We start from the raw sequence: 13,505 nt of genomic DNA on the forward strand, positions 1-13,505 counted from the left end.
TGATTGGTAGCTTCGTTAAATGATTATATCAAAAGAATATTTGACATTGCTGCCAGGAAGTAAATTCAGCTCATTGTTGAAAATTGATTTTAAACACCGAGATAGATTCCAGTGTGTTGGCTCTATCTTGAGAGCTGGGTATTTTGAAACAATTCAAATTTAGCGTTGTGTAATTGTCTTGGAGCTTTTAAAGTTATTGTACATTTTGATATTACCTCTTTGGCAGAATGTATTTGCAAGTTTGATAGATTTATCCCCCTCTAACGGGGCCCATAATTACTATATATTTTTGCTTTATTTTTTAAATATTGCAATATATCTTATCATAAAGCTAATAGAAATTGCATGTAAATACCATAAGAATCCATAGAGTACGTTTATCTGATCTATTTGTTTTCAATATTTCCATTTCTGAAGTTATTTCAGGACCTAAGTCTTAAATAATTAGCAAATTACAGAAAACAGAAAACATACAAATTAATACAGATTCCTGACCTAATTATTTGTGATAAAAAATAAAATTGTATTTCACGATATTGTCATGGCCGTTTAATCAAAGATGCAACATAACAGATACTGACAGAGCTACATGTGCATCAGATAAGATATGCTACATGTATATAGATACATATTATGCGCAGAACATACAATATGGCATCATACATAATATGTATATCAGATGTAAAATACACAATTATGAAATAAAATATTATCTTTATCCAATGAGTCTGGAAAAGACAGTACACACCGGAGACAATATTTTGATCAAAATTATACGCCACATATCCTAATCGATAGTCAATAATCACTGCCACGATATTCACTGTTCCATTAGCGCCTTCCAATCAGACATTCCAAGTAAGTCCCTTGTAATGAGCAAACATCGCTTTTCATGATCATGACGTTGTAAAGAAAAATCGCAAGTCCAAACAAAAGAATCTACAATTATTATGGAATTGGGAGGGAGGGATATTTGCTGCCTGCATCAAAGTTGGATGCTGAGACAGAAATGTACATGAATAACGCGCATGCTCCGAAAACAATAAGAAGGGAGGACTACTATAATAGCTCTAGTTCGTAATAGTTGAAGAACTACTGATAAGAGTTTTCGTTCTTTTCCTAACCCATAAGACTAACTATATGCATGGAATAACACGATTTATCTATATGGTGATGAACCGGCATTGTTTCAGGACCAACATTTAGATAATTAGCAAATTACAGAACACAGACAACAGACAAATTAATACGGATTCCTGGCCTAATTATTTGTGATAAAAAATAGAAGTGTATTTGGCGATAGTGTCATGGCCGTTTAATAAAAGATGCAATATAACAGATACTGACAGAGCTATGGACAAATATGATACATGTGCATCAGATAAGATATGCTACATGAATATGCATACATATAATGCGCGAACACACAATATGGCAGCATATATCAGATATAAAATACACAACTATGAAATAAAATATTATCTTTATCCGATGAGCCTGGAAAAGACAATACGTAACGGAGACAATATTTCAATCAAAAGTATGCCAAAAAATCCAGGATTCAGTCATGGGAACCATTCACAAAACTAAAAGGCAGCAAGTTTTCATTCACTAAATATATATTTGAGCTTGTATGTACCATTTTCACAATGTCAGCCAAATATAGTTTAATATCTATGAATATATTTATATGTCATAGCTTCATTGTACACCAATTGATATATATATATATATATATATATATATATATATATACAGGGCTCGAAATTAGCGAGAAATACTTGCAAAATGCGAGTACATTTGAAAAATAGCGAGTAAAAATAATGGACACTCGAAAGTCTTATCGAGTGGTGATTTACAAACTATCCGTTTTATACGGTGATGCGCTATTCGCTTTTCTCAAACTTGCACCCTGAATCATACAAACGCTTACATGAACGACCAATTTCAATAACCGTTTTTATCCGGGTTTTTCTTTTATGATTTTTTAAGAGACTCGGAGTCAAACAAATGCTTTAGAGATCGGACATCGCATATGGACATGTGCCACGAGTCCTGTTCACCTATAGGGTTGATTAAATTGAATAATTTCAAGTATGATGTTTTTGTTGTTCATTTATCTACAAAAAAATATCGGAGTCTATGTTTTACCAAGTCTTCCGGTAGTTATTTTTATCAGAATCATGAGAATGTCCTATCTAAATTTATTGTCATATTGAAGTCGGGTTGCAGTGACGACACGGGTGCATTTCTCACCGCGTAGACGATTATCAAAAAAGTCATAGGACTTGTGATCGTGCTGCTTATAAAACCACGAGTCCTGTATTCGCTTTAAAAATCACTAGTGACAACCCTGAAGTGGCATGAAATTGGAAGACTGGATCTAGACCTGCGGTAAACAAATTGTGGATTAGACTGTTAGAGGTGCGATAATCAAGAGACCTAGACATTGCACCATATGACTTACGTAAGTTAGTGTCTTGTCCAAACGATGCCTGTTGACCCACTAGACTCAGTAATGATGGGGAAAATCATTGATTGAAATATATATATATATATATATATATATATATATATATATATATATATATATATATATATAAAGAGCACTGCTTCATCATTTTTATTTTAGCTTGTAGGTTTTCATTTTAGCCTGTGGATTTTTTTACCCACAGGCTAAAATTAGCCTGTGGTAGAAAAAATTAATTTCGACCCCTGATATATATATATATATATCAATTGGTGTACATAGAAGGGATAAAGAATCTACAATTATTATGGAATTGGGAGGGGGGGGGGGGGTATCTGTTGCCTGCATCAAAATTGGATGCTGAGACAGAAATGTACATGCCATAAATGTACATAATAATATATATATATATATATATATATATATATATATATATATATATATATATATATATACACAAAGTCTCTCTTTTGTAATAATGATAAAAAACATTAAAACACTTTTCGCAAATGGCGCAATTTTGATACATGACGTTGCCTTCCAGATGTATGTACATTGTGACGTCATAATACGTTGTTCAACGTTAGTTGCTATGCATTAAAATAAACACGGCTGATGAAGGCTGGTAAAATGGCTGAAATATGTCGAAAAGTGTTTTAATGGTTTTTAGCTGACCTGAGCTGAAAGCTCAAGTGAACTTTTCTGATCACCCGTATTCCGACGTCCGTCCGTCCGTCTGTCCGTCCGTCTGTCCGTCCGTCCGTCTGTCCGTCCGTCTGTCCGTCTGTAAACTTTTCACATTTTCAACTTCTTCTCAACAACCACTGGGCCAATTTCAACCAAGGTTGACACAAAACATCCTTAGGTAAAGGGAATTCTAAATTGTTAAAATAAAGGGCCAGACCACCTTCCAAGGGGAGATAATCAAGAAAAGGTAAAAATAGGGTATGGTCATTAAAAAATCTTCTTCTCAAGAACCACTGAGCCAGAAAAGCTGAGATTTATATGAAAGCTTCCTTATATAATGCAGATTCTAAATTCTTAAAATCATGGCCCCGGGGGGTCGGATGGTGCCACAATAGGGGATCAAAGTTTTACATACAAATATAAAGGGAAAATCTTTAAAAATCTTCTTCTCAAGAACCACTGAGCCAGAAAAGCTTAAATTTATATGAAAGCTTCCTTATATAATGAAGATTCTAAATTGTTAAAATCCTGGCCCCCGGGGGTCGGATGGGGCCACAATAGGGGATCAAAGTTTTACATACAAATATATAGGGAAAATCTTTAAAAATCTTTCTCTGAAGAACCACTGAGCCAGAAAAGCTAAGATTTATATGATAGCTTCCTGATATAGTGTAGATTATAAATTGTTAAGATCATGGCCCCTGGGGGTCGGATTGGGCCACAATAGGGTGTCAAAGTTTTACATACAAATATATAGGAAAAATCTTTAAAAATCTTCTTCCAAGAATCACTAAGCCAGAAAAGCTGAGATTTATATGAAAGCTTTCTGATATAGTGAAGATTCAGGTTTGTTAAAATCATGCCCCCTGGGGTAGGATGGGGCCACAATAGGGGATCAAAGTTTTACAAACAAATATATAAGGAAAATCTTTAAAAATCTTCTTCTCCAGAACCATTGGGCCAAAGAAGTTCACATTTACATGAAAGCTTTCTGACATAGTGTAGATTCAAGTTTGCAAAAACCATGGCCTCCAGGGGTATGTTTGGGGCCATAATAGGGACTACGGTTTTACATGCAAATAGATATGGAAAATCTTCTGATATGGACCAAGGTGACTCAGGTGAGCGATGTGGCCCATGGGCCTCTTGTTATTATATATATATATATATATATATATATATATATATATATATATATATAATTTGACAAGATGTATGTATCTTCAAGATAGATATATTTATATGAATATTTCTTTGCCTGTACCAAAGTTGGATGCTGAGACAGAATAGGTAGTAAATAATGCGCATGCTTCGAAAATAATAAGAATGGGGGTGGGGGGGGGGGGGGCAAGGCTATTAATAACGTCTGTCGTTCGTGATATAAAGAAGGGGGTGTTGAAGAATCACTTATAAGTGTTGCCGTTCTTTTCCTAACCCATGCCATAAGACTATGATGCGCATGAAATAACACTGTAATAAACAGGCATTACATGTAATGATACATTTATTTTGTTCAGGGTATACAAATGTTGAATATGTCTGCATATATACACATTTATTCACTCCCAAATCATCTTTTGTGAGGTATCCTTCAGATGTGTACTAAGTTTTTGGGAATCTTCTACAGGAGCAAGCTGGGGTGAGAAAATGGGGGGGGGGGGGGGGGGGGGAGGCAAAACCTTGGTGTTCGATGCATAGTGTCATATGCAACAAGAATATTTTTCCTTTAAGGGTTTGGATCCCAACTATTTTAGATATATTTGAACAATCAAAAAATGATGGGGGTTGGGATGACCCCGGGGCACGGGGCGCTAACCCATAAGAATACTCAGTGCATCGTGATGTGTGCAGTAGCAAGGCATATTGTTTCGTGGTCATTACCTCAATTTTCCACAATCATGAAATATGGTTTGGGATAATCCGAGGCACTTGCCCAACAGAATACTCAATGTATATTGACATATGCAACAATGATATATATGGTATAGAGTATATTGAAAGGCAAAGACTTGTGTGCGGGTATTACTGTCTTATGACAATTTCTACCTATATCTGCTCTTTCTAAAGAAAGTTAGGGTATATTGTTAGTACTCTGGTCACTACGTCTGCAACACTTTGTTCTTCCTCAAACTCCTCTTTTATTTTACACAGTAACCAATTAATAGGTTTTAGTAATATAGTTCATGTCATGTAGATGTGCAAGAAGGTTTTGGAACTTTCTATTTTACCCAGGGGGTAAAATGGGGGTAACAAGGGACGTTTTTGTTTACAAAAACTGGTTCCCAGAACTCCTTTTACATTTTACAAAGTAGCCAAATAATCTTTTAGAAAATAATTGATGATGTCCTATAGATGTGATATAAGGTTTCAGAAAGTTCACTTTCACCCGAAGGACTAAATGGGGGTACAAAAACATTTTTTTCCCTAACAAAACCCCCATCCTGGGTCCCAGAAATGTCTCTTACAATCTAATGTACATATGTGCAATAAGGTTTCAAAATTTCATTTTCACCCGGGGGGTGGGGGGGGGGGACAAATTGGGGTAAAAAAAAAATGCTTTTCGAAGAAGCAAAATCCTGGTTCCCATGGTTCTCTTACATTTTATGCATTAGACAAATCATCTTTTGGAAGAAAATCGGTGGTGTCCTATAGACGTGCAGTAATATTTACGATATTTAGTGGGGACCATTTGGGGTTGAAAAACGGAAGTTTTCTATAGTTAAATCTGATTCTCATAACTCCTCTAACACTTTATGCAGTAGCTAAATCATCTCTTGGAAGATGATTGGTAGTGCCTTTTCGATATGCAACAAATTTTAAGAATTTTCCTTTTCACCCTGAGGGACAAATAGGGTGGAGAAACTATGAATAAAAACCTGGTGTTCAGTGCATTGTGTCAAGTGCAACAAGAATATATTGGATTTAAGCGTTGAAATCTCAACCATTTAAAAAAAAATACAATAAAAAATTATTGGATTTGGGGTGATTCCGGGGGGAATTATCCATCAGAATACTCAATGAAAGGTGAATATAACAAACAGTGATTAATCTCATAATTCCTATAAGCAATACAAAATAGATAGTCTGGCAAACACGGATCCTTGGACACACCAAAGGTGGGATCAGGTGCCTCTTGATGTGTGCATTAGAAATATAATATGGTTTAGGGACCAGAACCTTAATTGTTTTAAATATAGTTCAACTATTATGAAATAGGGTTTTGGATGTCTCCAGGGCACTTGCCCAACAGAATACTTACAAAAGTGTACATTCCGACATCTGCAGCAAGAAAATATATAGTATAGAGTATATTTAAAGGCAAAACCTTGCGTGCATATATTACTTCTAATGACAGCGTCCAGTTGTACAATTTGTATCAAACGTAAACACATTGGAAGCGTACATATTACTAAAACAATACATACTGAGAGATCATACAAATTATGATTTTGAATATGCATTCCTCTGCTCACCAGCACTGTGCCTTTTACGACATTTTGACAAAAACAATAGATAAAAAACGACAATAAACCACTATGATGGTGGGATTTAGAAGAAGAAATGAGAGAGAGAGAGAGAGAGAGAGAGAGAGAGAGAGAAGCTCTGGTGCACTAAAAGAAACCAAAGACACTTGTAACGTAATCTTTAATTTCATAGTCACCGAGTTATATCTGTATAGAACATACTACCAGTTTTTGCAAAATAATGTGGCTATTGCATCTACAAATTCAGCATATGTATTTAATGAATTTATCATAGTCACTGTGCAACATTTGAGGTTTCGCAAACAGAGAAAAAGATATCTCTTTGTTCTTTTAAACGGTTCAACGACATGAAATCGTGGTGAGCTAAGAACGATAACTCTTACAAAATATTGGTTGATGCCATTCAAAGAATAATGAACTAGTATTTTTCACTCATATTGAGACGTCACCAGCTGTAGGTGAAGTACCAAAAATGTAGACTTATGCTTAGCAATCATGACCGTCGTAGTGAGGATCCTTTAAGTGCCAACGCCTGCCTGGACATCCATTTTTAAGGTCATGTCTGGAAGACCCATGATTCTCACTGCTAATCACTATACCGATGTTACGCTTTAAGGGTTTGACCGCCATGACAAGAGCAGGGTTCGATCTCATGACCTCCCAGTTATAAAGCAAACGCTCTGCCACTGAGCTACCGCGACCAGTTGAACTGGTATGAAAATGTACGTACTATAGAGTAAATCATCATACGTACACCAAAGAGTTGTGAAGTACTAGCATTATCTTTGATTTCTACATTAGAGGGGAAGCAGAAAAATAGGGATCATAGAAACTGGTATATTGTATATTGTTTAACGTCCCTCACGAAAAACTTGAAAATCACTCATATGGATACATCATTGCAAAATCTAGGCCAATGCTCGGCACTTATGGCCATTGGGCAGGGAGAGATTTTTATCGTGCTACAACTGCTGTGACACTGGACCTCGGCTATCGCCGTGTCATCCAAAGGACCGCCCTATTTAATTGCCAGTTACGACAATCACGGTTTACTGACGACCTATTCTAACCCAGATCCCCATGGGACCCTTTAAATAGGAAGACAGTATGGAATTTCAAATGATGCAGCATTTGATCTTTTCCATTTGTGGTGTATATCTTCTATTCATAGTGTAGCATTTGTATTTTATAGCTTCCTTTTGTATTGTATGATTTGTCATTGATAGTGTATATAATTCTTTTATCACTTCTGGTTTTCTAAACACAAAAGGATAACTCAATTTCATGACACAGGATGATTTCAGCTTCTCCATCGTCAACTTCCCATATTTATGTAGCAATATTCCATTATCACCTGCATATGGTGTTTATATCAACATATTCGATACACAAGCGCTTGCTATGCGTTTGATCAGTTTGTAAATCGAAGCACGCTACTGACAAGTTGATGGTGCAGGGGTTTCAACAGTCTCCTTAAGTGCCAACATTTTGCAAATTCTATGGTTGTTATAACAATCTATGTTTGCAATAAAACCTATCATTGGGTCAAATTCTGTCTGACTTGTTTCATACCGATTGTTAGGCTGTTTTTGGTGCACTAATTTTGACTACTGAAAACCCCGTTTACCTGATCAAGATATAGGGGACACGACGGGTGTGACCGGTCGACAGGGGAAGCTTGCTCCTCCTAGGCACATGATCTCGTCTCGGGTATATCCAAGTGTCCGTATTTGACCAACTATCTACTTTTTATTACTTCTGGGAGTTACAGTGGATGATATTAATCACTGTTCGTTATCTTTCATCTTTGCCACAATCATTTTGAGGTCATTTGTTTCGATGCAATAGCCCGTATTGAACCTCATTTGTCTTATCTTTTGAAGCATCTTAATTTTATGGTCATTTGTTGATTTCAGAAAAGTTTTGCAATTTTAAATTTACTAAATGTTCTTTAGAATTTATTTTAGAATCCACATTTGATTTATACCACTTCTGGCATATGTAGTGGCACAAATGGTTTATCCTTCACAGCTGTTAATAGTTTCGTGAAAAGCAAAGATAGAGGCTTGGTAGAACACTCACTAGATCTATGTATGTAAGAGTTTTTATAAAATTTAGGAATACAGTATAGGTACGGTCACCCGACCCATTGACTGGGATATTAAATGTGTCTAAAGCTGTTTTGGTTCCAGCTGACAAAGCTTCTAACAACATTGTCTTTGTTTGTAAGGCTCATTATTAAATCTGTATTGTAAACGAACTTGGCATTATTTCCACATTTGGTAATCGTACTTATACTCCAACTGCCCTTTCAAACGATGAAATTCTTCAAACCATGCTTGAATTTTGAACACATTTTATATTCCAGTGAATAGAAGGAAGGAATATGATTGATGTGCCTGTATTGGATTCCTAAACGTCACAAAAACCCTCACAAACAAGGATACATTGCTAGGTTCAGTAAATGTTCTACCAAACCCCTATTTTCGCTCCTCACGAACATATTAACAGCTGAACGTGTACAGAAATTTTCTCAAATCAACAACATGAAATCGTACGACTTTTCAACTTTTTACACGACGATTTCTCACGATAAATTAAAGATTATACCCTTTTACATCATAGACAGTTGCTTCCTTAACAAGAATGAAGAAAAGGAAATATTCAAATCTAGCTTAATTATCAGTCATTCAAAACATTCATTTGATAAACAGCCCTCTTATTCTACGCACAAGTACTCTAAAGTTGATATAAAAAAAATATGCTGGAGTTCCTCATAAGCACGCATTGTACTCCTTGTTTAGCTGATTTGTTTTCGATGATAAGGTGAAGATAACAAACAGTGATCGATCTCATAACTCCTTTAAAGAATACAAAATAGAGAGTTGGGCAAACACGGACCCCTGGACACCAGGAGTGGGATCGGGTGCCTAGGAGAAGTAAGCGTCCCCTTTCGATTGGTCACACCAGCCGTGAGCCCTATATCTCGATATGAAGACTTTTGAAATTGCTCAATAACTAATAATTTCACCAATTGGGCATAGTTTACTCCTTGGTCTCTAAACCCCAAAATCAGTTTTCGGGGAATGAAAAATAAATCATTTTTCAAGTTATCACAGATCTGATTAAATATTGTTTCGGCCTTTTTGAGATGAAGAACATGATATAAAGAACTCTAAGATATGCCAAAAGAATGACGAAAGAATTATAAATGGCGGATTTCTCTCACCTTTGTGGTTAATATCGGAAATGTGTGGATTTCTTTTTCTGTTTTATATAATTTTCTTCACCTCAATGAAACGAGAAAGAATATTTCAACGGATATATTTTTTAGAATGATAAATGAAAATGTTGTCCCCATAACAAGTGACAACTTAAACTGTACTACGAAAAATAAAACAATGCTTTTGGGGGCTGATTTTCTGATTCATCAATGTTTTGATATAAAATATTTTCACCAAAATCAAGGATATAAAGAACAATAAGGCAATGCGATAATTAAAACACAATCAGCACAAGCATTTGATCAAAGTAAAAGTCCACTCTATATGGATTTAAAGGGACGGAATCTGTATTCATTATCCTAAAAATCATCGGATTAGATATTCAAGCTCGTTTAAATCAGAAGAAAAAAGAAAGATAAAACATACAAAGAAAGCTATGCATTTTTCGGTGAATTTTACTTCGCTCTAAGATATGATTATATACATGTAAGAAATGCATATGTATATGATTTTCCTGTCTACATGTATATTATATAATCTTGTTCATCTCAACAAGATAATGAAAATAATACATGTATAAAGAGGCTTGAGATAACTCAATAAATGATAGTTTAGCATAGTTAGGGATATCAGTGTTAGGATTGATGATAGAATCAGGGTTAGGGGTTAGCCGTTCTTGTTACTCCATTTACCTGATCAAGATATAGGGCTCACGGCGGGTGTGACCGGTCGACAGGAGATGCTTACTCCTACAGGGCACCTGATCCCACCTCTGGTGTATCCAGGGGTATCTCTATTTTGTATTCCTTATAGGAGTTATGATTTTTATCTTCACTTTTCTTGCTAGTATTAAGCATCTTTATTCCTTAGTAGAGTTTATATTAGGCGCTCATATAAAGGGATTAGTCGCTTCCTTTGTGTATGAAAGCTTATTTAGTATCCCTTAAAGATATGCTAGTAGAGTATCCCAAGATTCGGACTTGTTGTCCTTTGAGAATTAACTCGGTATCCCCAAAAGAAGGGATTTATGCGTTGCTCTTGTATACGAAAGTTTCGTTAGTATCCCCCAGGAATTGGTCTAATTACTATTGATAATTAACTCTGTATCCCTGAAAGCAGACGTTGTGTAATGCTCATTGTGCAAAAGATGGAGACATCTAGTCATAACCTATTTGGGACTAAATAACTTGCATCGGACTGGGTTTTGAGCCGTTTGTTTTTTGGTTTTTTTTGGTATAAACCACAGGTGCTTGACGTTTTGAATATACATGTATATACATGTAATAAAGAAATCGTCTTTTCTGGAAAGGTATAGTACGCCGCCATCTCTTTTTTTACCAGCTGCATCGCACGCAATATTTGTCGAAAGGGTCTACTTAAAATGATGATTAGATTAAATTTCCGAACAGTGTTTTCTTCTAATGTATAATGTTTATTCATTTTTCACTCCATTCATTCATTGTATTCGCTCAAACCACAATGGAAATGGTACATGAGGTATAATACAGAAATTCCATGTATATATCGATAGAAGTAACGTCAGAGGAATGTATATAGGCGTGCAAATAAACATAGTGAAATATATTCATAAATACATGTATGTACAAGTTTTGTGTTAAGGAAAACAGACTAATTCGTATATCTTTAAAATGAACATGTTCAAGTTTTTAAGGTTTTTAACATTACTCGTTGACATGATTTCATAAAATCTCATTACATTTGGTCTCATACAATATTTCCTGTGCAAATATTCTTTTCTTATACCGGATAAAGCACTGCACTCTAATACAAAATGATATTCATCTGCAATTTCTGTTTCATTACATAGAACACATAATCTTTCGTTATATGGTGTACTAAACCATCGGACAGTCTCTACTGGGAGAAAATGCTTCGTAGTGCGAAATTTCAAAAATATGGTACTGAGTTTCTTCAGTAGATTTTCAAGATAACTTTCCTGACCAAAACTTGTTTTAAACATTCTGTGCATTGTATCCTTGGAAGAGCTAAAAACATCACTTGACCACGTCTGGACAAACTGATCCATAAGACTTTGTTTTACAGCGTTTGTTATCCATTTTTCATTCACAGTACCTTGTTCATACCAATTATTAGAGAGTCCATATATGTTCAAAATTCTATGAATACATTCAAACCATGGATTTTTGAATGTGTCATTTAATATAGTACTATGTATATAAATATTTGTAAAGAATATTTACTATCTTGTTTTGATGATCAGATGTTAATTTGGCCCAATAAGAAATCATTCTAGTATACACATAATTCAGGCATGTCAAAATATTCTTGAATACAATATTACAGTATTTTCTAGATTGTTGAAAAATGTATTTTAACTAACATAGCATAGTTAATAAAGTCAATGAACTATTTTTGATCTCTGAAAAACCGTTTTGATATTCTCTTACCAAAGTTTTGAAATAGCTAGTTTGACAAAAGTGGTCAGGTATCTTTTTTTTTGTTTTTTTTTTGTTTTTTGGTTTTTTACAGAAGGCCAGTGTAAGTTGTTTTCTGGCTCTTTAGACCGTGTTGCACTGTACTCACGTACAGTACTCACGTACAGTGCAGTGTTCAATATATGACTGATATGCACAAGGCTGTACATAATTTTATTAAATTTCGTACTTGTATATATTTACTGCTGAGGTACCTATTTCTAAAATTCTGAGATATTTTTCAAGCGATATTTTGCTCACTGCAATGGACAATGCAGATAAAAAAAAAATCGATCCCAAGAAAGAAAGAACAGAGAGAGAGAGAGAGAGAGAGAGAGAGAGAGAGAGAGAGAGAGAGAGAGAGAGAGATGGGAGAGAGAGAGAGAGAGAGAGGGAGAGAGAGAGAGGGAGAGAGTTGTTGTGAAAGGCAACGCACGCCCACTGAAGGTGAAAAACTCTGCCAATCTTAATATTTGCCAAAGTCTGAAAATTAATAAATTGTTTTTGTTTAGCATATTTTGATAATCCAAAGAGCTACAGATCTGCGCCAAAAGCATTCAGAAATATGGAAGAGTCTACTCTGTCTTTTGTGGAAATGTGAGCTTTGTGTGTAGAATGCCCCGCGACGTCACTGCAAGCACCCGTAGTTTAAACCCTATATTGTCTTTATTTCTTAACGTACTTCAATTTTCTACCGAGATATATACATTATTTGATAACAATCAGACGTAAAAGATACTTTCAATTTCAAATCAAACATTGGACTTAGAGAGCAACTATATGTAGATCACCCCTTCATTTTGTCAAAAATAGCAATTTTGTATACTTTGTGATATACGAGGGTTGTGTAAATACTCGTATACAATGTTAATAACTCATTTATTCGATAGAAAAATGATCAATTTACTTTGTTATCTAAAGGCATCGTTTTGTTGGGTTTGTTTTTTCTTACAAAGTATCATATATGTTATACCGTTGTGACACTAATAAAAAAAAACGTATGTTCATAGCTGTCGGCGCACAAATCCAGACCTCATAAAAGTTTCATTTGACGTTATCAGTTTTCTTTTTCAAAGTACTGGTCCCTGCGCGGTGCATTTTTCATGTCATTTCACTAATTCATAAAACGCACCTTAAAAACCACTTCTGATTCAGAGACAATTTTAAAAAATTTCCTCATCGC

This window comes from Ostrea edulis, chromosome 7 (genome assembly GCF_947568905.1).
Source record: "Ostrea edulis chromosome 7, xbOstEdul1.1, whole genome shotgun sequence".
NCBI classification, from domain to species: Eukaryota; Metazoa; Mollusca; class Bivalvia; order Ostreida; family Ostreidae; genus Ostrea; species Ostrea edulis.